The sequence below is a fragment of the Odontesthes bonariensis genome, chromosome 11 (assembly GCF_027942865.1).
Source record: "Odontesthes bonariensis isolate fOdoBon6 chromosome 11, fOdoBon6.hap1, whole genome shotgun sequence".
Classification (NCBI taxonomy): domain Eukaryota; kingdom Metazoa; phylum Chordata; class Actinopteri; order Atheriniformes; family Atherinopsidae; genus Odontesthes; species Odontesthes bonariensis.
In genome coordinates, this window is record NC_134516.1 from 32,088,733 (window position 1) to 32,115,752 (window position 27,020).

The following is a 27,020-nucleotide window of genomic DNA, read 5'->3' on the forward strand; positions in this document are numbered from 1 at the left end:
ATTTGTCTTCTTTTGTTTTTAATTTTGTAATATGCGTTCTGTTGATTTGTTTTTTTAATTTGTATGCTAGTATTTTCAAGGCTTTTGGACCTCCATCATAATTTTTCTGTTCTGTAAACCTCATTAATTTTTCAATTTCTAAAGTCCGTAAATTGTCCAGTGTCTGACGTTTTTTATGTAGTTCTACTTTAATTTCGTTACTATTTGTTGTACTGTGTTTAATTTCCAGTTCCTTTATTTCTTTAGTTAAAATTTTCTGTTGTTTGTCTCTGATTCTTTTTTTAGCTGATGAGTATGATATAATATGTCCTCTTACTACAGCTTTAGCTCCCTCCCAAAGTAGAATTGGATCTATCTCTTCTTGGTTATTGATGTCTACATAGTCTTTCAATACTTTTTTTATTTTATCTATAAAATCTTTATCTTGTAACAATGAATTATTCAGTCTCCACAGTGTTTGTCCTTTTATAGTATTTACTGTTATTGTTAGTGACACAGCTGCATGATCGGACAAATGTATTGAATTAATAAGACATCTTTTAATTAAAGTTATATTATTTTTAAACATAAAGAAATAATCCAGCCTATTATATACAGAGTGTCTTCCTGAGTAACATGTATATTCTTTTTTACCTGGGTGAAGAGCCCGCCACACGTCAACTAATCCCATTTCTGAGCTGAATTTTCTCAATAGACTTGCATTTTTCTCAGATCTGTGTGTCTTAGTACTTGAGGAGTCTAGTTTTGGATTTAGAACTAGATTAAAATCACCTGCCATTATTAATATGCCCTTACTTTTTGTTGTTATTAGTTCTGTTAGGTGCATCATAAGTTCTGTTCCTGTGTCTGGAGGATAATACACATTGAGGATGGAGAGATCTGTTCCTTCAATCTTACCCACAATTAGAACATATCTACCTTCTTTATCAACCACACAGTTTTCCATTTCAAAGCCAACATGCTGTTTAATTATTACCGCTACACCTCTTTGACGTGAGTTGTATGAGCTGAAGTAAATTTGACTTTTAGTTTTAATTTTAAGTTTTTGGTGTTCTTGTTTTTGCATGTGAGTTTCTTGTAAACACATTATGTCGCCATTGTCTTTCTCCATCTGTAAGAGAATTTTTTCTCTCTTTATTTGATTGTTCAACCCATTCACATTTAGGGATATTATGTTTATTTCACTCATTTAAAAATACATAGATTGCTCCTTTGTGTTGTTTGTTGATCTTTAGTGTTTTTAAAGTCCTGATATGTTCATATGTGAGAGCAACTACCTTTACCTTGGTATGTTGGGTCAAAGTGTATGAGATACTAAGAGGGCTAACCAAAAAGAGGTAGAGTAATACAAGGGGGTGAAAAAGGTGAGTGAAGAGAAAAAAAGAAAAGTAAGACGACAACAACTGACAACAGATCCGGTTCCGGTGACATGCTGTCGGCTTGACGCTTCTCTTACCAACCCCGGGAAGGTTTTAAATGAAAGGAATATACAAGACACTACATTCAAAATGAAAAGATGATGTGACCTAAAGAACGGAAAATTTTGGGATGAATTTACGATCGGGAGAGACGACAGAGGAGAAGATTACTGTGAAATCGAAAAAGCAAAAAAAGAAGACCAAACAACAGGAGAAGAAAATGGCAGGTGCGGGAGAGACCGACTTGCCAAGCCTGATGATGAGCATTAAGGCTACGGCTACACGAAAACGAAACGAGGTTTTTTTTGAAAACGGGTTCGAAAATTCTTGCGACCACACGGAAACGCGCTGCTGTCCAGACGAAAACGATGAAACGAGGCAGTACACACGCCACTGTGTCACGCCACGCTGTGAGACAATAGAGAAGTGTTAAAATTGGCTCCCAGCGTCAACGTGTGACTGACGCAAAAACGTTTTAGCTGTAACAATGGAAACGAAACGAGGCCGTTTTCAAACTTTCCCACTCTGGAACCCGTTTTCAAAAACTATCGTTTTGGGGTAGTGGGAACGCCGGCTCCGTGTGGCCGCGACAGTGAAACGATAAGAAAAAGTATCGTTTACAGTGAAAAACGTTTCCGTGTAGCCGCAGCCTAAAACTGAACTCAAGGCATTCCGTGCTGACTTTAACAAGAATGCCGAGGAAACTAAGGAAGAAATAGGGAAGTTGACACGAGAAGTTAAAGGAATTCAGGAAGAAGTAAAGAACACAAAAACAGAAGTTCTTGAAGCACAACAAAGGATAAGTAACATGGAGGACAAAGAGCCGATACTAAAAGAAATAGTATCACACTTGCTGATTCAACAAAGCCGCTTGACTGAGAGACTCGATTATTTCGAAAATAAGTCGAGGCAGAACAACGTGAGAATTCATCAAGTAAAAGAAGGGGCAGAGGGATCGGACATGGTAAAGTTTATTGAAGAGTTAATATCCGGAAAACTCGGCATCCCCGAGTCAGAATTGCTTATAGTAGCGGCGCACAGATCTGCCCCTCAGACATCAGTTGAGGGAAGCGCACAAGCGCAAAATGTGAGACCACGCTCAATAATTGTGCGCTTTTTAACATGGCAGACACGGCAGAGGGTCCTGCACGCCGCCTGGGACAAAAAGACTCCAATCAAGTTTCATGATGAGAACATTTACTTTGATCAGGATTACCCCAGCGCGATAATGGAAAAGAGGAGACAGTTCACGGAAATAAGAAAGCAGTTGAAGGAAAGCGGAATCAAGTCGCACTTCAGGTATCCTGCGAAATTGAAGGTTCTATTAGGTGAAGGTGAGCAGGTGTACAACACGGCAGCAGAAGCCTCTATGGCACTTTATGCGCAGGGCTTCATAGGAAGGCAAGAAGCGCAGGAAGGACGGGTGCGCACAGGAGGACGAACAGAGACAGCTCGGAAAAGAAAGGAGAAACTGGATGAAAAAACAGAAGAACTATTGGAGAAACTCATTGGAAAATATTGAGAGTTGATCAAAGTTGACAGATTATAGACTTTCCCAAGATTAAATATTCTATCATTTGCTTCGTCTGAAGAATCTCAACTGAAGATAGACTACTGAATACGGTGATTATAAATTATACCCGTTTCTTTCATTATTTTAAGTTAATAGATTGCCTTATACGGTAATACCTCATTTGAATGGAGATTTTTTTTTTATTTTTTCCTATTAGCATATTTGTTACTTAAAGATGAGAGAAAACTGAGATTTGTGTTTTTGTTTGACAAAGTTGAGATATAGAAAACATATCTAATGTTTTGAGGTTGTTTGGTTTAAAGGGGGAAAAGAAAAACAAAAAGAAAGGGAAGGAGAAAGGGAAGAGGGAAAGGGAGGGAAAAAAAAAAAAAAAAAAAACTAATTTGGTACCAAAGGAAAAATGGATATATATATATATACGTTTTTTTTTTTTTTTTTTTTTTTTTTTTTATAGTTCGGCGAAAAATACAAATTCCCTTTGTTTATTTCTTTAATAGACTGTCTTATATGGTAATACCTCATGTGGATAGAGATTTTCTAGTTTTGCTCATTTGGTTTTTTATATATATATATATTTATTATTATTATTATTATTATATTATTTTTTTATTTTTATTATTTTTTTTTCCCTATTAGCATATTTGTTTCTTAAACATGAGTGAAAATTGAGATTTGTGTTTTTGTTTGACAAAGTTGAGATATAGAAAACAAATCTTATGTGAAGTGGGTATTCATCCTAGACTGCTCTATTTTTTTTTATTTTCAATTAAACTATGTTACTATGTTATTTTTATTGTGAGGGGTATTATCATTAATGTTATTATTGTTGATAATAATAAGTAAGTAGTTTATTGATCCCTTACTTTAAGCTGAAATTGAGAAAGCACAGGTGCGCCTAACAGACACTTTCATTTTAACGTGCATCCCAGCATTGAGGCCTATTTTCAGTTAACTTTGTTTTCAAAGTAAGAGGGAAAGTTTCCTTGATGGCTTTTTGATTTATTGTCTCTTAGGCCCAGACATAAATAAATATGTAGTGTATGGGAAAACTAAGTTAACCTATCAAGCCTAGCGGGGTTGGGGGGAGGGGGGTTTAAACGAGCTGACATAATTGGGAATGAGTTTGCTGATATCATTGGCAAGCACCCAGATCCTAAGGATATCCACAACATCACTCACCACAAGTTACCACCCTTCATTGAGGGGGTACAGATGGAACCAGATCGCTTTATGTGAGTCCACGTCTACTTGTTTTGTCTTTGTGTATTACATGTGCTTATTTTTGTCTGTTTGTATAGTTCTTTACTATAAGGGTATTTTTCCACTTCTTGGCCCCTGGACGTTTGCCAGTAGAGAAGTGGTACTGGCCCTGGGCATATTTCACACAGATGTCCCTCCAGTATAGCATCAGGTTTCCCTCGCTTAGTCATCTGCAAACATTAATAAAACAGGTTAATGTAAAGCTAGGCTATGTGTACAGACAGAGTGGAGGAAATTATACATGTATGTATGTATGTATAAAGGCATGTTTTGGATTACTGTTTTATTATTGATGTGAAGCACTTTGTAAATGTATGTTTTAAAATGTGCTATATAATGAAGTAATAATAATTATTAAGCATGTTCAAAACATCTGGACACATCTGTCTGCGCTGCTCAAACACATAACCAGGCTCCATTAACGGAGAAGAGAAACCACCATAGATTGCCGATAAATTACTATTCCACTGACGGACAATGAAACTTGGCACCATTCTTTCACATCTTAAGGCTTTCCCCTAGAAATCGGCAGCGTTTATAGAGCAAATTAACAAACAAATAAGTTACTATTGGTCTTCTGATTATGTCATATCACCATTACCATCGCCACACAGCGCTATGTGTACAGCGACGTTATTACAGGCAGAAACTCCGTTAGCAAAACGGCTACGTAACAAGAAAGTTGAAATACAAGTTGAATTACACGCTAACGGGATGGTAAGATTACACCTCATATTGTTTTGTCACACGGTTTAACATTCGGCTTTGACATGGCGTTGCTTTTATGAGTATTAACAAAGTTTCCCAACCTTTACTTGCACTTATTGCTCTGGTGTTAAGTGGTGCGGATGAAAAAACATGGCCGATATTCTAAAAAGATAACCCCGCCTTCTACATCACGTGACTTTGTTAGGATTTGTTAGGAGTTGTTCGGAATTGTGTTCGGACCTCGTTTGAAACTCTTTGATGTGTTTATGTTAGGACCTTGGTTAGGACCTGTTAGGAAATGTAGCAATATGTTCGGAAAATGTTAGGATATGTTCGGACCTCAGAGACAGTCCAGAAACTGGCGGGTACGGCCACGACAACGACATACACACTTGTTCAACTTTGACATGCAACGGTTACAAATCATCATTTTCATGAAGGACTTCAACTCCTGAGACAGACCTAAGTTATGGCGATAAAGAAAAAGCTTTTTTGTTAGTTTGTTAGAAATGGTCAATCTTTCAAAATGGGTCAGAGGAAGGAGCTGTGTCTTCAGAGATCAATCTGTGCAGAAGTTCATGTGATCAACGACACGTCTGGCCATTGTTTTATTTCATCAAATGGTCCAAGGAACTTGTGCTTCTTTCCAGGTTAACTTTTCGCAACCCTGAGTCAGTAAAGTTATCGTTGTCAGCAGGACTCGAACCTGCGCGGGGAGACCCCAATGGATTTCAAATCCATCGCCTTAACCTCTCGGCCACGACAACCACATACACATGTGTGTTCACCCTTAACATTCAATGGTTACAACTCATCATCTTCATGATGGACTTCAACTCCTAAGACAGACCTAGTTATGGCGATCAAGAAAAAGCTTATTTTTTGTTTGTTAGAAATGGTCACTCTTCGAAATGGGTCAGAGGAAGGAGTTGTGTCTTCAGAGATCAATCTGTGCAGAAGTTCATGTGATCAACGACACGTCTGGCCATTGTTTTATTTCATCAAATGGTCCAAGGAACTTGTGCTTCTTTCCAGGTTAACTTTTCGCAACCCTGAGTCAGTAAAGTTATCGTTGTCGGCAGGATTTGAACCTAAGAGGTGGGTTTTCAGCCTGCGGCGAAAGATGGGCAGCGACTCAGCTGTCCTGATATCAGTCGGGAGATCGTTCCACCATCGGGGTGCCAGAACAGAGAAAATCCGTGACCGTGTCGATCGTGCGCAGGGACCCCTGAGTGACGGGGCAGCCAGGCGCCTGGTGGCCGCAGAGCGAAGTGGTCGGGCGGATGTGTAGGGCTGGACCATAGCCTGGAGGTATGAAGGAGCTGTTCCTTCCACTGCCCTGTAGGCTAGCACCAGAGTCTTAAACTGGATGCGAGCAGCTACAGGGAGCCAGTGTAGAGAGCGGAGAAGGGGAGTGGTGTGGGAGAACTTGGGGAGGTTGAACACAAGACGAGCAGCAGCTTTCTGAACCAGCTCCAGAGGTCTGATGGCAGAAGCTGGGGCGCCAGCAAGGAGGGAGTTGCAGTAGTCCAGGCGGGAGATGACAAGAGCCTGGATGAGCACCTGTGCTGCCTTGTCGGTGAGGAAGGGGCGAATCCTCCGGATGTTGTAGAGGAGGAATCGGCAGGTACAGGTCACTGATGCGATGTTTGGCGAGAACGACAGTTCGTTGTCCAGGGTCACACCAAGATTCCTCGCGGTCCGGGTTGATGTCACCACAGAGTCATCCATGGTGATGGCCAGGTCTGAATGGGCAGCCCTTCCCCGGGAGAAACACCAGCTCAGTCTTATCCAGGTTGAGCTTGAGGTGGTGCATCGACATCCACCCTGAGATGTCTGCCAGGCACGCAGCAATGCGTGCTTCCACTTGGGTGTCAGAAGGGGGAAAAGACAGAATCAGCTGGGTGTCATCTGCATAGCAGTGGTAAAAAAAGTTATGGGAGTGGATGACAGAACCAAGGGATGATGTGTAGAGGGAGAAAAGAAGAGGACCCAGGACCGAACCTCTCGGCCACGACAACGACATACACTTATGTTCACCTTTGACATTCAACAGTTACAAATCATCATTTTCATAAAGGACTTCAACTCCTGAGACAGACCTAAGTTATGGCGATAAAGAAAAAGCTTTTTTGTTTGTTTGTTAGAAATGGTCAATCTTTCAAAATGGGTCAGAGGAAGGAGCTGTGTCTTCAGAGATCAATCAATGCAGGAGTTCAAGTGATCAACATGTGATCTGGCATTTGTTTTGTTTAATCAAATGGTCCAAGGAACTTGTGCTTCTTACCAGGGGGGTATTCCTAGAAGCCCACTTCTGACTCAATTTGTTGCGACTCCACAATCTCTTTCCGCTGGCAACAAAATTTGGGAAAACTTACCTCATTCTTTGGCTTCTGGAACACTCGTGAAAAGGTAAGGAGCCAGTTTCCGTAGTGTAGTGGTTATCATGTTCGCCTCACACGCGAAAGGTCCTCAGTTCGAAATTGGGCGGAAACATTACTTGCTCCTCCATTATTCATTTCATCCTTGTGTGAAGATGTATGACTGCACCTTAATGATAGCAACATCAACATATTCATAATTATGGATAGGAGGGGAGCTTCATCTGCTATTTTTGACATGTAAAGTAAATTTTTGCAAGTTTTCAAAAGATTTTCTGATGCTATGGTGTGAAACGGACTTTGGCGAATCCCTAGCTGCTAAGCGAAAATGGCAGCCTTCGGTCAAGGAATCGAACCCTGTTCCTCCGCTTGACAGGCGGATTCTAACCTTTGACCATTGAAGAAGATACAGAATGTGTTGGTTGACTGTCGGGCCAATTCTGAGAATACAAGTTGTAAGAGTATCACTGAAAAATTTGACAAAAAAAACACGTTGCTAAAACCATTTCATGGTCAAGCATTTGCATGACTGAGAGCGTTAATTGACTGTGGAAGGGGTTCCATGGTGTAAAGGTCAGCACTCTGGACTCTGAATCCAGTGATCCGAGTTAAAATCTCGGTGGAACCTTCAGGTGTGTGCTGTCATGGTTGCGTTCTGGAAAGAAGATGAGTTGAGTAGGCTAGTCAGTTGTGAAATGACACCAGAGTGCACAATTCCAGCTGAGAGGATCTGTGGTATGTGACGTCACACCTCTGTGTTGATAGTTGAATCTTTTTTGGTTTCTTCTTGCATATTCATTTACGATTCTTCTATTTATCCATGCTCTCCCACAGGAGTGTGTTACAATCCCACTTCTGACTCAATTTGTTGCGACTCCACAAACTCTTCCTGCGAGCAACAAAATTTGGGAAAACTTACCTCATTGTTTGGCTTCCGGAACACTCGTGAACAGGCATGGCGCCAGTTTCCGTAGTGTAGTGGTTATCACGTTCGCCTAACACGCGAGAGGTCCTCAGTTTGAAACTGGGCGGAAACATTACTTGCTCCTCCTTTATTTATTTCATCCTTGTTTGAAGATGTATGACTGCACGTTAATGATAGCAACATCAACATATTCATAATTATGGATAGGAGGGGAGCTTCATCTGCTATTCTTGACATGTAAAGTCAATTTTTGCAAGTTTTCAAAAGATTTTCTGATGCTATGGTGTGAAACGGACTTTGGCGAATCCCTAGCTGCTAAGCGAAAATGGCAGCCTTCGATCAAGGAATCGAACCCTGTTCCTCCGCTTGACAGGCGGATTCTAACCTTTGACCATTGAAGAAGATACAGAATGTGTTGCTTGACTGTCGTGCCAATTCTGAGAATACAAGTTGTAAGAGTATCACTGAAAAATTGACAAAAAAACACGTTGCTAAAACCATTTCATGGTCAAGCATTTGCATGACTGAGAGCGTAAATTGACTGTGGAAGGGGTTCCATGGTGTAAAGGTCAGCATTCTGGACTCTGAATCCAGTGATCCGAGTTCAAATCTCAGTGGAACCTTCAGGTGTGTGCTGTCATGGTTGTGTTCTGGAAAGAAGATGAGTTGAGTAGGCTAGTCGGTTGTGAAATGACACCAGATTGCATGATTGATCAACTCCAGCTGAGAGGATCTGTGGTATGTGATGTCACACCTCTGTGTTGATAGTTGAATCTTTTTTAGTTTCTTCTTGCATATTCATTTACGATTCTTTTATTTATCCATGCTCTCCCAGAGGAGTGTGTTACAATCCCACTTCTGACTCAATTTGTTGCGACTCCACAATCTCTTTCCGCTAGCAGCAAAGTTTGGGAAAACTTACCTCATTCTTTGGCTTCAGGAACACTCTTGAACAGACATGGAGCCAGTTTCCATAGTGTAGTGGTTATCACGTTTGCCTAACACACGAAAGGTCCTCAGTTCGAAACTGGGCGGAAACATTACTTGCTCCTCCATTATTTATTTCATCCTTGTGTGAAGATGTATGACTGCACGTTAATGATAGCAACATCAACATATTCATAATTATGGATAGGAGGGGAGCTTCATCTGCTATTTTTGACATGTAAAGTCAATTTTTGCAGGTTTTAAAAAGATTTTCTGATGCTATGGTGTGAAACGGACTTTGGCGAATCCCTAGCTGCTGAGCGAAAATGGCAGCCTTCGGTCAAGGAATCGAACCCTGTTCCTCCGCTTGACAGGCGGATTCTAACCATTGACCATTGAAGAAGATACAGAATGTGTTGCTTGACTGTCGTGCCAATTCTGAGAATACAAGTTGTAAGAGTATCACTGAAAAATTGACAAAAAAACACGTTGCTAAAACCATTTCATTGACAAGCATTTGCATGACTGAGAGCGTAAATTGACTGTGGAAGGGGTTCCATGGTGTAAAGGTCAGCACTCTGGACTCTGAATCCAGTGATCCGAGTTCAAATCTCGGTGGAACCTTCAGGTGAGTGCTGTCATGGTTGTGTTCTGGAAAGAAGATGAGTTGAGTAGGCTAGTCAGTTGTGAAATGACACCAGAGTGCACAATTCCAGCTGAGAGGATCTGTGGTATGTGACGTCACACCTCTGTGTTGATAGTTGAATCTTTTTTGGTTTCCTCTTGCATATTCATTTACGATGCTTCTATTTATCCATGCTCTCCCAGAGGAGTGTGTTACAATCCCACTTCTGACTCAATTTGTTGCGACTCCACAATCTCTTTCCGCTGGCAACAAAATTTGGGAAAACTTACCTCATTCTTTGGCTTCAGGAACACTCTTGAACAGATATGGAGCCAGTTTCCGTAGTGTAGCGGTTATAACATTCGCCTAACACGCGAAAGGTCCTCAGTTTGAAACTGGGCGGAAACATTACTTGCTCCTCTTTTATTTATTTCATCCTTGTGTGAAGATGTATGACTGCACGTTAATGATAGCAACATCAACATATTCATAATTATGGATAGGAGGGGAGCTTCATCTGCTATTTTTGACATGTAAAGTCAATTTTTGCAGGTTTTAAAAAGATTTTCTGACGCTATGGTGTGAAACGGACTTTGGCGAATCCCTAGCTGCTAAGCGAAAATGGCAGCCTTCGGTCAAGGAATCGAACCCTGTTCCTCCGCTTGACAGGCTGATTCTAACCTTTGACCATTGAAGAAGATACAGAATGTGTTGCTTGACTGTCGTGCCAATTCTGAGAATACAAGTTGTAAGAGTATCACTGAAAAATTGACAAAAAAACACGTTGCTAAAACCATTTCATGGTCAAGCATTTGAATGACTGAGAGCGTAAATTGACTGTGGAAGGCGTTCCATGGTGTAAAGGTCAGCACTCTGGACTCTGAATCCTGTGATCCGAGTTCAAATCTCGGTGGAATCTTCAGGTGTGTGCTGTCATGGTTGTGTTCTGGAAAGAAGATGAGTTGAGTAGGCTAGTCAGTTGTGAAATGACACCAGATTGCACGATTGATCAATTCCAGCTGAGAGGATCTGTGGTATGTGATGTCACACCTCTGTGTTGATAGTTGAATCTTTTTTGGTTTCCTCTTGCATATTCATTTACGATTCTTCTATTTATCCATGCTCTCCCAGAGGAGTGTGTTACAATCCCACTTCTGACTCAATTTGTTGCGACTCCACAAACTCTTCCTGCTAGCAACAAAATTTGGGAAAACTAACCTCATTCTTTGGCTTCAGGAACACTCTTGAACAGATGTGGAGCCAGTTTCCGTAGTGTAGCGGTTATCAAGTTCGCCTAACACGCGAAAGGTCCTCAGTTCGAAACTGGGCTGAAACATTACTTGCTCCTCTTTTATTTATTTCATCCTTGTGTGAAGATGTATGACTGCACGTTAATGATAGCAACATCAACATATTCATAATTATGGATAGGAGGGGAGCCTCATCTGCTATTCTTGACATGTAAAGTCAATTTTTGCAGGTTTTCAAAAGATTTTCCGATGCTGTTGTTTGAAACGGACTTTGGCGAATCCCTAGCTGCTGAGCGAAAATGGCAGCCTTCGGTCAAGGAATCGAACCCTGTTCCTCCGCTTGACAGGCGGATTCTAACCTTTGACCATTGAAGAAGATACAGAATGTGTTGCTTGACTGTCGTGCCAATTCTGAGAATACAAGTTGTAAGAGTATCACTGAAAAATTGACAAAAAAACACGTTGCTAAAACCATTTCATAGTCAAGCATTTGAATGACTGAGAGAGTAAATTGACTGTGGAAGGGGTTCCATGGTGTAAAGGTCAGCACTCTGGACTCTGAATCCAGTGATCCGAGTTCAAATCTCGGTGGAATCTTCAGGTGTGTGCTGTCATGGTTGTGTTCTGGAAAGAAGATGAGTTGAGTAGGCTAGTCAGTTGTGAAATGACACCAGATTGCACGATTGATCAATTCCAGCTGAGAGGATTTGTGGTATGTGACATCACACCTCTGTGTTGCTAGTTGAATCTTTTTTGGTTTCCTCTTGCATATTCATTTACGATTCTTCTATTTATCCATGCTCTCCCACAGGAGTGTGTTACAATCCCACTTCTGACTCAATTTGTTGCGACTCCACAATCTCTTTCCGCTAGCAACAAAATTTGGGAAAACTTACCTCATTCTTTGGCTTCCGGAACACTCGTGAACAGGTATGGCGCCAGTTTCCGTAGTGTAGTGGTTATCACGTTCGCCTCACACGCGAGAGGTCCTCATTTCAAAACTGGGCGGAAACATTACTTGCTCCTCCTTTATTTATTTCATCCTTGTGTGAAGATGTATGACTGCACGTTAATGATAGCAACATCAACATATTCATAATTATGGATAGGAGGGGAGCTTCCTCTGCTATTCTTGACATGTAAAGTCAATTTTTGCAAGTTTTCAAAAGATTTTCTGATGCTATGGTGTGAAACGGACTTTGGCAAATCCCTAGCTGCTGAGGGAAAATGGCAGCCTTCGGTCAAGGAATCGAACCCTGTTCCTCCGCTTGACAGGCGGATTCTAACCTTTGACCATTGAAGAAGATACAGAATGTGTTGCTTGACTGTCGTGCCAATTCTGAGAATACAAGTTGTAAGAATATCACTGAAAAATTGACAAAAAAACACGTTGCTAAAACCATTTCATTGTCAAGAATTTGAATGACTGAGAGAGTGAATTGACTGTGGAAGGGGTTCCATGGTGTAAAGGTCAGCACTCTGGACTCTGAATCCAGTGATCCGAGTTCAAATCTCGGCGGAACCTTCAGGTGTGTGCTGTCATGGTTGTGTTCTGGAAAGAAGATGAGTTGAGTAGGCTAGTCAGTTGTGAAATGACACCAGATTGCACGATTGATCAATTCCAGCTGAGAGGATCTGTGGTATGTGATGTATCATGATGTTGTAAATCCTGTCCACGTCCAGGACCTGTCGTGCCCTCTTATGCAACCCTGTTTCTGTGAGTTGGTGCTGGCCACAGGCAGGGTTGGGACAGACCACCTTCACCTTCCACAACTTATACAGCATCCAGGCCAGCAGTGGATGCACAAAGAAGCCGTCCGGTGTAGGAGCCTGGTGGTACAGCTGGCTTGGCTTTGGAGGATAATACCAGAGCTTCAGGTTTTGCTGAAGCTCCAGTTTCCCCTGGGGTCCCACCTTCAGGACGCTCTTTGCCATCCATTTGTGATCTGCAGTTGGCAAGCCCTCTGACCACCGGCGGGGCAGCTGGGGAGTCACTGAAGCTTCAGGTGTGTCAGTCCTGGGGTCTGCAGTCTTGGCAATGAGAAAACAACACATGAACATACTTGATACTTGTAAAAATCACTGCAGATGCTCTATGCTTTATAAAAATCTTAAATGACTTACTGACACAGAAGCACACACTGCTGCAGGAATCGGTACAGCCACCTGAGCAGCTGTCTGAGGGTCTGGACCCTGTAACAGCAATGCAAGGAACACACACATTAAAACATTCATTTATTATTCTACACATCTACATAATTATTCAGCTTATGTACTTTTATATTTTAATTTTGTTTTCCAATTCTCATCAATCTGGTATAGAAACACTGTAATAGACTGTATTCAAACCGGTGTAATTACTCACTGAGACAGCAATGCTGGCTGCTGAACTGGAGCCTGCTTCAGCAGAGTCTGTGACTTGGCTCTGTAAAGCATTCAGTCATAAGTAACTTGCATTAGAACACAGCTGCATTAATAAAACAGGTTGCTCTTTGATCTCTACTTATCTGGGTTACTTTTTGGGCTCTGCTCAGATCTGGCTTTGCAGCAGCAACATGAGCACCACCAAATCTCTGCTTGCTGAACTGGAAGGAAATAAAAACAAAGGACTGTGTCATTAGAGGACTATATTGTGTAACTATAATCCAGTGAGTCACACATCCATGGTCAGTTATGAGTGTGTAAGTGTCCAAATACCATTGCCAAATTTAATGATGGCCGCTGCTTCGGTCCTCCTGCTCCCAGAACCTGTCCCACAGCTGGACTCTGCTGCCCCATGGTACTCTGTACCGGACCGGCTGCTGAAGTGCTGCTCTGGGTCAGACCCCCCGCTGCAGCTCGTTGCTGTGTGGGCCCCTGAGCAGCACTCGCTGCTGTTTGCTGTTGGTTAATGGCAGAATAGATTTATCATAATTAGCATGTGTACTAATATGCACACACACACACACACACACACACACACACACACACACACACACACACACACACACACACACACACCTTCACTGCTCAATATTGAACTGAACTAAATGGTTTTTATTGTGAATGCAATTTTTGTTCTTTAAGCGGTTCTTTATGTAGATTTTGCCGTTTACTGATATATTGATGATTTAAAAGGTTATGTTGGGTCAAGTTTTTGATTCTTGGTTTGTAGAAATTGTAAGTGATCCATAATAACATTTCATTTTCAGATGTCTTGGTGCATGTAAATAGATTTGTGAAGTGTGATACAGTGACATGGACATATATAACAAGGATAAGTGAAAGGAAGGCTTATTGAGTTTGTTTGTTCAAAATGAGCGATGATAATAAATGTTACAAAACACGAGTAGCTCTCGGCCGTTTTTTATTTTGTTAAAGCAGCTCTCAGAGGGAAAAAGGTTGGATACCCCTGCCCTAACCACTTGACGTGTTGTGTGAACGGAGGAAAATTACACTCTGAAAGTATAAAATAGGTATAAATGAGACTTTAAAAGCTGTGTGCTATTTATACGCACTTTCATTAAGTGGACCAGTGAAAAGGATTTAGTAGAAAGCTGATAATAAGCTGTTTTATATGCTAAGTCATAGCTAGCTCTGATGGACCATAGGCACTGCTGGGATTTGAACCCAGGATCTCCTGTTCACTAGACAGGCACTTTGACCAACTAAGCCACAGCACCACATGGTTCATAAAAATGATGAAAGAATAAAGAGCAGGAACTGGAACCACCTCAGGAAGTGGTTTTTGTGATTTATTTCCGAAATTCATGTGATCTCTGCATAAATCAGGGCTTGATGTTATTCAAATAATCTCTATATGTGAAAACATTGGATGTAGTCCGAGTTCAATCTTCTGTAACTCAAGAATAGTTAAAACCATGAGATGAATTTCCTCCAAGTACAGACTGTTTTGGAAGTCCAGCACTCCTGAAGCACTGTTCATGATTCTAGGATCTTCCGAGCATCCTCACTGGCACAGAGGTTTGCACAAGGCACAAGAATTTTACTTACCCGAAGGAGTGCACTTTTGAAGTAAGGTGTATGTAGCATAGTCATAATTTTGGTAATCTAATGGAGGCACGTCACCAGACACTTTTTACCGGTGCACGTTCCTCTGTAAACATGCGTTGTGCCCCTGTAAAAATTCCCAAATACATCCTTTAGACTACGCTAAGACTGATATGTGCCAAGGAAGAATAACATAGGCACGATTTTCCCCATTTCAACCACGTAACCTACTTTAGCCAATGCTGCATAGGTCTACCAAAGAGTGAAGTGAGGAGGTTGTATTCGCAGGCATTGGGTGCGTCGCCTGTTCAGCGAATGGACCGTGTGTGACGCTCGTCATATTTATCAGCGGATAGTAGCCCACATATTTTGCCAATTGAAGCGTAGTAGGCTATATGAACCACTACACACTGATGGGTTGCCGTCATCGTGGTCATGGACATGAGGAAATTCTTACAGAATCAGAAGCAACAAGGAGAACTGAGCATGAAGTGGAGGGAGGTGAGAGATTTGTTTTCTGTTGTGTCGACGCCCACCCCTACCTATTGAGAATGAGGAGTCACGTGACTCCGGTCGGCCGGTCGGCCATGTTGGCAGAAGAATCTATTGGTTGCCAGGGGCAACGCCATTAACTTAACGGATATCTTCCCGTATTTGTCATTTTGGCAGGGCAGAGACTAATACAAAAGAAAGAAAGAAAGCAAAGCAATGCAGAGAGATAAGGCGAAAGAAAAGGGACCTTACAGGGACAAGCTTATTACAAGCGCAAAGCAGCGGTATTTGGAGAAACTGTCCAGCATCCAAAATATTGATCCTTACGAGCTCCCTGCAGCAGGTCAGACACCTGCTCTCCCTGATGCTGCATCCATTTAGGAAACCTAAAATAACGTATTTCGTTGTTCCTATGTTTCCCAAACGTATTGTGTGAGGTACTGGAACAGTTCTTCACACAGCATTGATTTCCAGGCATGTTCTTGCAATTCCGTACTGTTTACACTTACTGATTTAAAAACACACGCGTACAATGTAAACGAACGGAGAGAACGGCGTTTTCTCGCTAGCATTCTGCCAACATGGCGGATAGGGGCGGGGCTCTGTACTATGACGACAACTCCTCATTCTCAATAGGCCACTCTAATTTCTTACACCAAATAAACAGTGTCTGGTTCCATAGCACATGAAAAACTCGAGACAATATCCTATTCTGCCTATTATAGCCCATTTACTAAACTACCTTAGGCATTAATAATGGGTAAAATGTGGGTAGGCTAGTTTAAAAGGCTACTCAATCAGGGGAATAACGTCTCAGACCATATAAGGAACTCTTAACTTAAGATTTTGACTTTTTATTTAGTAATATTCCCTCTTGTAGAAGTATTTATTGACTGTGCCACAGTGGGATTAAAACATGTTCAGTTCCTGGACTGAAATATTGTTCATTATTTTGTATCTGTTGATCTGTTGAAACTGTTGTTTGATGAGCTACAGAAGGAGGAATTGAAAAGCTAAATGGCTGAACTCAGGTGTTTTTATTTGCTTAGAAAGCCTGTAGCTCTGTTAAACCTGTTGAGGTTCGTGCACATTTGAATAAATGTTCTTATACTTCCAGTACCGGCTCATTTTCTGAATACAGTAAGGCAGTGTTGGTGGAGGGGTTCTGGAACCCAGGTTCAAAGAAGAGCTTTGGGATGTCCTTCAAGAAGCCTGGAGAACTGTTCCTGAAGACTCCTTAAAGAAAGGACAGAAAGCTCGTCTCAGAGGGTTCAGGCTGTGTTGGAGAATAAAGGAGCTCAGACCAAACGTCCACATTCAGTCTTGTTGGAATTATACAAATATATTGTCTTCTGTGCTGTATTTCCATTCATGCTTGCATGTGTTACAATAAATTGCTCCATCTTTTTCCCATTTTCCTGGAAAAACCTAAAGGAATGAGGTGTGTTTTAAATCTTTAGACCACTTTTAGAGGACTTTATAAAAGCACATTCTTTATGCTTTACTGAAGAAAGGGATGATATGTATTAGTTCAAGGTGCTCTGTATTTAGTCTGACCCACAACTGGTCACCACAGGACCATCATCTTCAACATCAGTGCTCAGTGACAGCTGCAGAAGTATGTGTAGAAACCTGATCTGTATTTAGACTGTTTCTGTCCAGTCCAGCTCTCTGAGCCGACAACAAAACTCCCTCTGAGCGCTGCCCACAGAGGGAGTGGGACGGCTTCCTGAATCTGTAAACTCCCTCTGAGTGCTGCCCACAGAGGGAGTGGGACAGCTTCCTGAATCTGTAAACTCCCTCTGAGTGCTGCCCACAGAGGGAGCGGGACAGCTTCCTGAATCTGTAAACTCCCTCTGAGTGCTGCCCACAGAGGGAGTGGGACAGCTTCCTGAATCTGTAAACTCCCTCTGAGTGCTGCCCACAGAGGGAGTGGGACAGCTTCCTGAATCTGTAAACTCCCTCTGAGTGCTGCCCACAGAGGGAGTGGGACAGCTTCCTGAATCTGTAAACTCCCTCTGAGCGCTGCCCACAGAGGGAGTGGGACAGCTTCCTGAATCTGTAAACTCCCTCTGAGTGCTGCCCACAGAGGGAGCGGGACAGCTTCCTGAATCTGTAAACTCCCTCTGAGCGCTGCCCACAGAGGGAGCGGGACGGCTTCCTGAATCTGTAAACTCCCTCTGAGCGCTGCCCACAGAGGGAGCGGGACGGCTTCCTGAATCTGTAAACTCCCTCTGAGTGCTGCCCACAGAGGGAGCGGGACGGCTTCCTGAATCTGTAAACTCCCTCTGAGTGCTGCCCACAGAGGGAGCGGGACGGCTTCCTGAATCTGTAAACTCCCTCTGAGTGCTGCCCACAGAGGGAGTGGGACGGCTTCCTGAATCTGTAAACTTCCTCTTGCCGTGTGGAGCTGCAGAGGCCTGGGGATGATTCTGCAGGAGCTGGACATCCTCTGAGTGAGGAGTCCCAGCAGCAGCAGAGACCTCTGACTGCTCCTCTAACAACAGCAGATTTTCTGTGTTGGGTGTGTTGAAAGCAGCAGAGACCTGGGATTGATGGTGTTCTGAGCTCGCTGTTACAGCTTCTGGCCTGTTGGCGGGTTCCTCACAACTTTCCTCTTTGCCACTTTCAAAGGGAAATATGTAGAAACCCTCAGACTCATTTTCAGAATCTCTTCATCTACTATGTCACCCCACAGAAGTGCAGGAGAGGATATTCTGCTTTGACTCGTTTTGCTTGTTGTTTTTTAGCGTTTGTCTAAATGACTCTTTAAGTACGTGTTGTTTTTCAGGCGCTTTGTCTTTCAGGCTTTTAGAAACTACAGTGATGTCATGTCCTCTGATGTCATGTTTCCACTGTGATGTCATGCAAAACTGTGAAGTCATAATCAGTGATGACATCACTTCTTGTGATTTCAGAAGCAGTGGTGCTCTGTTCTCAGTCAGCAGGCATCACGTGTGCTGTTTTGCTCTCTGTTTCAGGTTTCTGATCTGAACTGTAAATAATATGCAACACATGTTCATAGAGCCCAGGCAATGGTGGCACACATGGGTTGTATGAATGCTGTATGAGATGTAAATGTAAACAGAAGCAGGGATCCTTTATATATATGTGATTAAAAATGGGACAACAGGAACTGAACCTGAATGCATCATTGTCCAGGTCAGTAATAATGTATTTAATTTTAATCAGCATGTAAATGATAAAGTGTCTTCCTGTGGATGTTCTCAGATATGTACAGTATGAACACTGTGATCCTTCCCCACATGTCCCAGTATGTCTGATTGTGTTCCAAGTGAGGGTCAGACTGGAGAAAGTGTCATGAAGCTGCCACCCTTAAAAACCCTTAAACAGGCAACGTGCACCAGGAGATACACACTCTTTAACATCCTGTAAGGTGTGCTGGGAGGTTTTCGCTAATCAAGTTGGCATTTATCAAAAGTCTTGTCTGGTATTAGCATCTAGATCACATGATTTGGTTCAGGCTATCTTTCATCGTTTTGTCAGCCTGATCAGAAAACAAAATTGCCGCCAGTGGTGGAGAACCTGCTTCCTTGGGGGTAAGTAATCATATATTAGTCATACTTATTTTCAATCAAACAACAATTTAAATTCCTAATAATAATTAGGACATTTGTCTAAACATTCTGATGAATAAAAAATGTTTCCACTGTGTTTGTGGTGTTACTTAGCAGCTTTTGAAATGTATGTATCCCCTGAGATACGTTGCCAGATTAGGCGTAGAAATTTGGTCAATGTGCATTATTCAAAATTTTGTTTCAAACTGGAAGGCATGTTAATAATTACTGCAGTACCAGATATTATCATACACAGCTGTGCCCATTACAACAGTGTAACTATATGTTACTTTAAAATATCTATTTATTTTCAAGCAGGGCATCTCGGCTGGCTCCTTTTATGGGAAAGAAAGAGAAGCACAGGAATGAGAGTGATAGAGGAGATCCCTGCAAGTTCTTCTGACTCTGAGTCAATGAAATTGCTGTGTTGTTTTGTTTTTATGTAATCTTCAGTGCACAAAAAGTTCAATATATTAATCTTGAGATGTTCCGTTTCCGAGATTACTAAACTGGATTAGTAATCTAATAACAAATAATAAAATCAACTTAAATGTGCTCTGTGTAATGTAAATGACCAAGAAATATAACAATGGATCATTTATCTTCATTTTGGCTCCATTTATACCTTAATAGGGAAAAGTAACCTGGGAGATACAACTCATAAAATCCCAAATATTGAATATATATATATTTTGAATGTGAAAATATTTTTCTTAGGGCCTTAAGAGATGAGTGATGACATTAAATTATTTTTTGCAACTTATTTTCCACTCCTGCCTGTTTAGAATCAATAAAAGCTCTGAATACCAAAGCATCTCAGTGCCATTCCAGTGTCATCTCTCTAAGTAATGATGGAAGAAGCAGAAGCTTCAGCTGCTCCTCCTGAGCTCTACTTTCCATATTGTCCACACTGACTGTGAATCAGAAGCAGCACAACAGCCACATCTGCAGCTTGTTGCTGAAAAGCTGCTCTGACAACATTCACAGCCCAATAAGCAGCACAGTGACAGCAATGTTGTTGTGTTTGGGAGTCAGAGGAAATCTCAGGTTCCCACCATGTGAGTGAAGGACAGACTGCAGCACTGATAAAATGAATTCCCAGCATCAGTGTGTCAGTGGAGCTGAAGGTGAACTGTCTGAGAGCTGAACACTGACAGCACTTTGTTCTCTTCTGGCTCGATGATGACGGAAATAAAGCCTTCATGAGATCTGCCACCTTCTTTTCTTGTGTCTTTGTTGCCTCCTCCTGTGCTGTTAGTTTGGAGGCCAGATTAATATCGGCGGCAGTCTTGTCTTTCAGTTGCTCTTTCCAGCTCTCTGCCTCTTTCAGAACTGACTGATATTCACTTTCTGCTGCTGCTGCTTTCAGAGTTTCACACAATCCTGCAGTGACTCGGTTGCACTGCTTGAGCTCCTGCTCACACTTTTGACGGAGATGACGCTCACACGTCAAACAGTTTTCCACCTTCTTTAGTTTTTCCTCAGTCATGGAGCAGCCGCTCTCTGCTGCCACTCTTCTGTCTTTTTCTCCTGTCAGAAAGAAATGTTTCTTCAGCAGCTTTGTCCTCAGAATATCCATCCCATGCTATAAATAGCTGGTCTCGTCATTCTTCTGTCGGTAAGAGTTCTGTCATTTCTCTGATCCATAATCTCGGTCGGCAGCAGAGGCGTTAGAGGGAATCCCCTCGGTTTGTGAAACTGGGAACTTCCACTTGACTGGAGGAACTACGGAGGCCTGGAGATGATCCTGCAGGAGCTGGACATCCTCTGAGTGAGGAGTCCCAGCTGCAGCACAGACCTGGGATTGTTCTTTTTCCAACAGTTGCTGGGTTCCTCATAACTTTCCTTACTGCCAAAAGTAATGGGACACGTGTAGAAACCCTCGGGCAAATCCTCGTCTGCCATGTCACACCACTGAAGTGGAGGAGATGATTTCTTGTTTTGACTCATTTTGCTTGTTGTTTATGAGTACTTCAAATCACATTTTTTTAAGATAGTAAGTAAGCTTTGTTTCTAAGCGCTTGTTAAAATGATTATTTAAGATAGTAATTAAGTGTTTTTTAGGCGATGTGAAAACCGTTTGCTGTGACTTTCAAATCTGCTTCAAAAACTGGACGTGTTTCTTCAGATAAACTCCTGACCAACTGTGAAAAAGCAGTAAAAATGTCTGGCCTGTATAAACTTTGTGATGTCAAACAAGATCAGAGATGACATCGATTGTGATGTCACTACAGTGATGACATCACAGCTTTGTGAAGGCTTCTGTTCTGTCTCTTCTGGTCTGTGGTTCCAACCACAGATTCTGGATGGAAGTGAAGTCCGGATTCCAGAATGTTGATTTGTGTTCTCTGTTAATCTCTGGACGACTTCAGCTGATTACTTCCTGTCACTGTCACGTTGGAAGGTCCACTTCTGCCAGTTTTTCAGCAGCCAGTATCATGTTTTCCACCAGCAGTGTTTCCCAAGACAGAATAATGTCAGTTTGTTTAAAATGTTGCCAAAATAAACTATTACAATTACAACAAATGTCATCTCAGGGCACTTCAGTAATAAAGTCCAATTCAGGCCAATTAGAGTTCAATTCATTGTAATTATAATTCAATTAATTTAATTCAGAATGAATCCAATTCATTCATACAGAGCAATTCAAAAACTATTTCCTCGCTAAGGAAACCAACAGATGGCACCGAACTTGCACTATTTCTAATTAGATAGAACTTTTTAATAGTTCTAAGATCATATCTTTCTGTTTTTTTTGCATTTTAAAAAGAGTCCCGAGTAATTATGAAAGTGGGGTTTTAATTTGAAGAAAAAGCCTCAAAATAAAGTGATTTTTAGGAGTATGCAGGGATTCATTTCCATCTAATGAACAGCTCAGTTATATTAAACAGTGGGCCGTGTGAGCAGCAATCAGGGGAGTAAGGAGTTCACAGATCATAGACAGAGGCAACCGTCCAACTATTCAAAGCTTTTAAAATGAGTAATAAAATCTGACAGGTAACCAGGGAAGGAAGTCCTTTAATCCTGGAAATATTCTCCAGGTGATAGTCGGCTGACTTCCTAACTGACCTGATCTGGCTGCTGAAGTTCAGCTCTGAGTCCATAATAACAGCCAGATTCCTGCTTGGTTTGTGCTTTTTAACATCACAGCCTGAAGCTGAGCTCAGATTTTTAACAGCTGACAATGACCTCTGTTTTATCTTTGTTTAGCTGCAGGAAGTTCTGGATCATCCGGTTGGTTATTTGTTGGAGGCTCTTTGCTGGGCCAGTTATTCCTCTGTGCCAGCAGCTGAGCACCAGTTCTGCCAAAACTAACAGGAAACATCATCCTGCACCGCTGGATTATCAACAAGTAACACTGACCAAGTCAGGAGATTAAAAAGGATGCAGAGGATAGTCAACCATCTCCTAAACACGGGACTTGTGTTTGACACCAGTCTTTGAACTGCTGTGAGACCGTTGTTTCCTTCATTCGTTTTTCACCTTTTTTTCCAAAACTACTTGGTCGAAAGGTGTAAAACATTAAAAGTACTGGGTTAAAGTTAGAAAAGCATCATGTTTAGGAAATAAAATACACTTTTGGGGGAAAAACTTGGCCAATAAGACCAGGAACTTCTGACCTGTCTCATACATTTCAGTAAGACGTCAGGAAATTGTACCAAAAAGGGCAAAACATGTCTCCTTTAAAGGACCAATAAGAGCTACATCTCAGACTCTACAGGCCTCAGTTAACTTGTTAAATGTGTCAGTGGGTCGGTGTGAAAACTCAACAACTAGGATGTTATTTCCAGCTTCTACGTTTAACTGAAATAGAAAATCTGAGAATTACGACAATTTGGGTAGAGCTATATTACGACAGTAAAATATTTGGCAGTGACTAAGTGCCTTTAGCACAGACAGGAGGGTGGAGGCCAGAGGAGACAATGAGGCTGATACCAGACCAACCAGATGAGCCTCCAGCGTCCACCTGTCCTGATAGTCCCTCACAAGCAGCTGTCTGTTGTTAGCACGTTAAGCTTTGATTGGTCTGGGCTGGTCTGTGGCATTATTTATAAACCTTCACCCTTGCTGTTTCCTCTCATAGCTTGTTTTCACCATGACAGCTGCTGGGTTCTTCCTGAGGTATAAGCACAAGCTGCCTTTTACAGTTTTTGTTTGATTGATTGGAAACATTAGTTAATATTGCATTCTTACTCTTTGCTGTGCATAATTTCAGGGTTTCCCTCTTTGCCTTGTTGACTGCTGCTACATGGGGTTTTCCCACTAAAGGTGTGCTATCATCTGTTGTGGTAAAACATTACATGCTTGCTTGAATTAGCTTCTGCTAAACTTGTTCTCATGCACCCAGGTTCAAAATCAGCAGGCCAGAGCAGCAGCGGCACAAGAGCTGCAGGTCATTTTGGCTCTTACCAGGGAGCAGCCGCTGGCCGCCCGGTGACCGTGCCCTACACTGCTTCCAGTGACGTTTATATAGCAACACCTGTGCTATCCTCTGGCCTAAGTCAACCTGTTCTTCAGGCAGACCCAAGATTCAGTGGCTATGGCTCACTTGTGCCAACGCAACTGGTTGCCCAAGCTCCTGGCCTTGTCCAAGGTGCTCTTCAGGGAGACCCAAGATTCAGCAGCTCTGGCTCCGTTGTGCCTGTGCAAATGGTTGTCCAAGCTCCCGGTTTTGTCCAAGCTCCTGGCCTTGTCCAAGGTGCTCTTCAGGGAGACCCAAGATTCAGCAGCTCTGGCTCCGTTGTGCCTGTGCAAATGGCTGTGCAAGCTTCTGGTGTCCCACAGGCTGTTCAGACGGGTCCAGCATTGAGCAGCTTGAGCTCTGGCCTGCCTGCAACAGGATACTCTACTGTCACTTATGTGCCTGTTAATGTAGGATCTGAATCTGGCGCTCTGCAACCTGGAGCTGCCCAATCTGGACCACAAGGTAAATCTTCTGCTTGGAGTGTAGATGGCCCAAAATATGTTTGGAAGCCTAAAGGTGTCTGTGTTTTCATGTAGCCACTAGCAAATCTTGCCGAACTCTTCTGAAGCAGAAACCTGCCGTGTTTAGTTTGAATTAAAAAAAAATTAAGAAGTGTATTAAAACAAAAAGATGCACAGGCGTGATAAGGGCTCCCTTCTGCTTGGAGGAAAGGCCCTTCACTTTAAGCAGCCTTACTGGGGCACCAAAGGGAACCCAAGCATTGCACCTGTACTTTTCATTAAAAGCTCAAAGTCTCTGTAGAGGGGCGTGGGGCTTTTAACTTTACATCCTAAGAAACTGTGATGTTAAGACTCTGTGCTATCAGAACTTCTGCTGTGAAAAGGACTAATTGTGAAATGTCTCCACACAGAAACCCAGTGGGCTATTGCTCCCTCAGTCTTTGAGGATGCATCAGCCCAAGCCCTCAGCCTCACTGACGTTCTCCCTGCAGCCCCTCTGTCACCACCTGGCCCTGTCCTCCAGTCAGGGGAGACCTCCAGTGTCACCAAGGAAGCTGAACTCGGGAATTACCAGCAGCAGACGGAGGAATTCAGCTACCCGGATGACCGCCAAGGGTCTGGACCGGGATCCGCAACCGTACTGGTGCCACGCTTTGGTGTGGGTGGATCTCCTGACTTTGACTACAGGCTTTTGTATGGCTTGTACCCCTCTGGAACCTACAGCACCTTCAGCCAGCAGCATGAGAAGGGCAAAGACTACTTTCAGGACGTCCACTACTTGAAGGAGCATATTACTGACAGCCATGGTTCTGGGCAGCAGAAAAAGTTCTTCCCAAGTGCCCGCTAGAGCTGAACATGATGTGCAGAGGGTATGTTGTGAGTGGTACCTGCAAATTATGTCTTAATCGGAATGATTTAACTAATCTGGTTCTGTTTCAGATTGGACAGCTGAATCCCAACGGCACAAGATTCTTTTTAGTCTTTGAATAAAATCTTGTCAAATGATCTGGCTTCAGAATGATTGACTAAGGGAAACAATGTCCTGTGTACACCATCTGGGTTCAAGGCAAATGGCAGGCATCACCTGTCATATTTGACTCGGACATTCTGCTTTTGGTTTCTCAAAGCTCTGCATCTTGAGAGGAATTGCTTTAAAGGTGTTAAATAGTTGCTCAATTGACTATAGCGATCAGCTACAGCATCCTTTGCAGCCATTTCTCTGCACATGTACATCGCAGCCAGACACAACCCCTTCTATGCAGTGCATGCTTGAAATTGGTACAACTTTGTGCCACCACCTAACTCCGGACACAGATTGCTGAGTGCACGGTAGCCAACCTGAAGGCTTGCCAAAGCAACATTGTGCTTGAAATACTTGGCTGGATGCTCCTTAAATATTCTTCTGAAGTTAAAGTAACACTGTCACATTTCTACCTTAAAATAACAGCTCAAATTGTGCGGCTAGATGAGTTTTAATATTACGATTGGCCTGTCTCCTATGCCCTTCGGGGGTCTGAGTTGGAAAAACTTTGCTGGACCGGCCCGGGAGCTGAGCGGAAGTACTTCGACTTGCTTTCTGGCACACCTACCGCAAAAACAAATAGACCCCTCACGCTCCCAGGTACATTTGATTACTCTTACCTTCTCGGTCGACATAGCTTGCACCTTCTGACTCCTCGCCGGTTCGTCAACAAACGTGAAAGGGTGTATTTACGACAGTGTAACCGTACATTACCTCCAAGCCTGTAGGGGCAGCTCCATAGTGGGCTTTTTGAGAAGTTACATTGTATTTCTTTAAAGGTCCCATGGCATGAAATTTTCACTTTGAGGTTGTTTAACATGAGTTCCTCTAGCCCGCCTGCGGTCCCCCAGTGTCTAAAAATGACGATTAGACCTAAACCATGAACTGGAAATTATTCTCCACCTTTGGTAATGTGACCATGCAGATGGCCTGATCGAGAAAGCCGCCGCTTATGACGTGAAGGTTGTTTCCACACAGAGCCAATAAACTGCCTTTTCCCGCCCACAGCTCATTGTAAAATCAGTTAAGTCTGCGCAACGCCATCTTGCATTTTCTGCGTAGGATATCTAACACACCATGGCTGGTCGAAAGCATAACATTTGCTCTGTACATGGATGTACAACGGATTTAAAAAATATTTTTAAAGCTCCTGCATCAGAACCTCTAAAGAGCCAGTGGACAGATTTTGTTTTTTTTCTGGGAAAGTGACAAAAGAACAGAAGAGATTTGTGTATGTGTGCGCCAAACATTTCACGGAGGATTGTTTCCAAAACTTGGGCCAATACCGAGCTGGCCTTGCCGAACGTCTTAAAATTAACCCTGGATCAGTACCAACTCTCTTTGGCCCAACTACAGACCTCAGACAAGTAAGTAATTTAACGCTCTATAATTGTGTTGCTTTTATGTATGTACAGTATAGTTAAATAGCTTGTTACCACAAGAAAGTGTCCTGAAAGTATCGTTAGCTCTGCAGCTAATAGCTAATGCAGCTACTGTCGCTAATGTAACAGTAAATAGCATGGGGTATGCGAGTGGACACCTCATTTACTGTAACGCGAGTGTTGTGTACTTATTTGTTGTTTTGATAGCCGTCCTGCTGTTGGTGTTATGGCGCCCACGATATCTGCCTTTCCCCTGATTAAAATGACTAGCGCTACGTCCATCTTTGCAAACCAGAGCAATCAGCTGAGAATGTCAAAATAGCGATTAGCATAGGGCTAAGTCTTCAAACTTGCATTTGGAAGATATACAAAGTAATAACTTGTACTAATTTGACCTTGTTGTATCTACAGGGGGCGGCGGCGGCACTGTAACACCATTCAAAGGATATCTTTTGGAACAGGGAAACACGAGTTAATGACCACAATAATGTCACATGTACATAAAGAGAGTGAAGTGAGGAAAGGTGTGACAGATGAGGCCCCCCAGCAGTCTAGGCCTATAGCAGCTTAACTATGGGATGTTTCAGGATCACCTGAGCCATC

The 27,020-nt window shown here is 42.5% G+C and overlaps 7 non-coding genes across 7 annotated transcripts; 5 read left to right on the plus strand and 2 right to left on the minus strand.

The window, feature by feature from the left end:
* Positions 1 to 5,605: 5,605 nt before the first annotated feature.
* trnas-uga (transfer RNA serine (anticodon UGA)) lies at positions 5,606 to 5,687 on the minus strand. Its single transcript has one exon. It is a non-coding gene; the product is annotated as a tRNA-Ser (tRNA).
* A 1,656-nt stretch (positions 5,688 to 7,343) lies between these two features.
* trnav-cac (transfer RNA valine (anticodon CAC)) lies at positions 7,344 to 7,416 on the plus strand. Its single transcript has one exon. It is a non-coding gene; the product is annotated as a tRNA-Val (tRNA).
* An 849-nt stretch (positions 7,417 to 8,265) lies between these two features.
* On the plus strand, positions 8,266 to 8,338 carry trnav-aac (transfer RNA valine (anticodon AAC)). The gene has a single exon. It is a non-coding gene; the product is annotated as a tRNA-Val (tRNA).
* A 1,367-nt stretch (positions 8,339 to 9,705) lies between these two features.
* On the plus strand, positions 9,706 to 9,777 carry trnaq-cug (transfer RNA glutamine (anticodon CUG)). Its single transcript has one exon. It is a non-coding gene; the product is annotated as a tRNA-Gln (tRNA).
* A 1,776-nt stretch (positions 9,778 to 11,553) lies between these two features.
* On the plus strand, positions 11,554 to 11,625 carry trnaq-cug (transfer RNA glutamine (anticodon CUG)). Its single transcript has one exon. It is a non-coding gene; the product is annotated as a tRNA-Gln (tRNA).
* A 344-nt stretch (positions 11,626 to 11,969) lies between these two features.
* trnav-cac (transfer RNA valine (anticodon CAC)) lies at positions 11,970 to 12,042 on the plus strand. Its single transcript has one exon. It is a non-coding gene; the product is annotated as a tRNA-Val (tRNA).
* Positions 12,043 to 14,616: 2,574 nt separating this feature from the next.
* On the minus strand, positions 14,617 to 14,690 carry trnat-agu (transfer RNA threonine (anticodon AGU)). Its single transcript has one exon. It is a non-coding gene; the product is annotated as a tRNA-Thr (tRNA).
* Between the last annotated feature and the right edge of the window lie 12,330 nt (positions 14,691 to 27,020).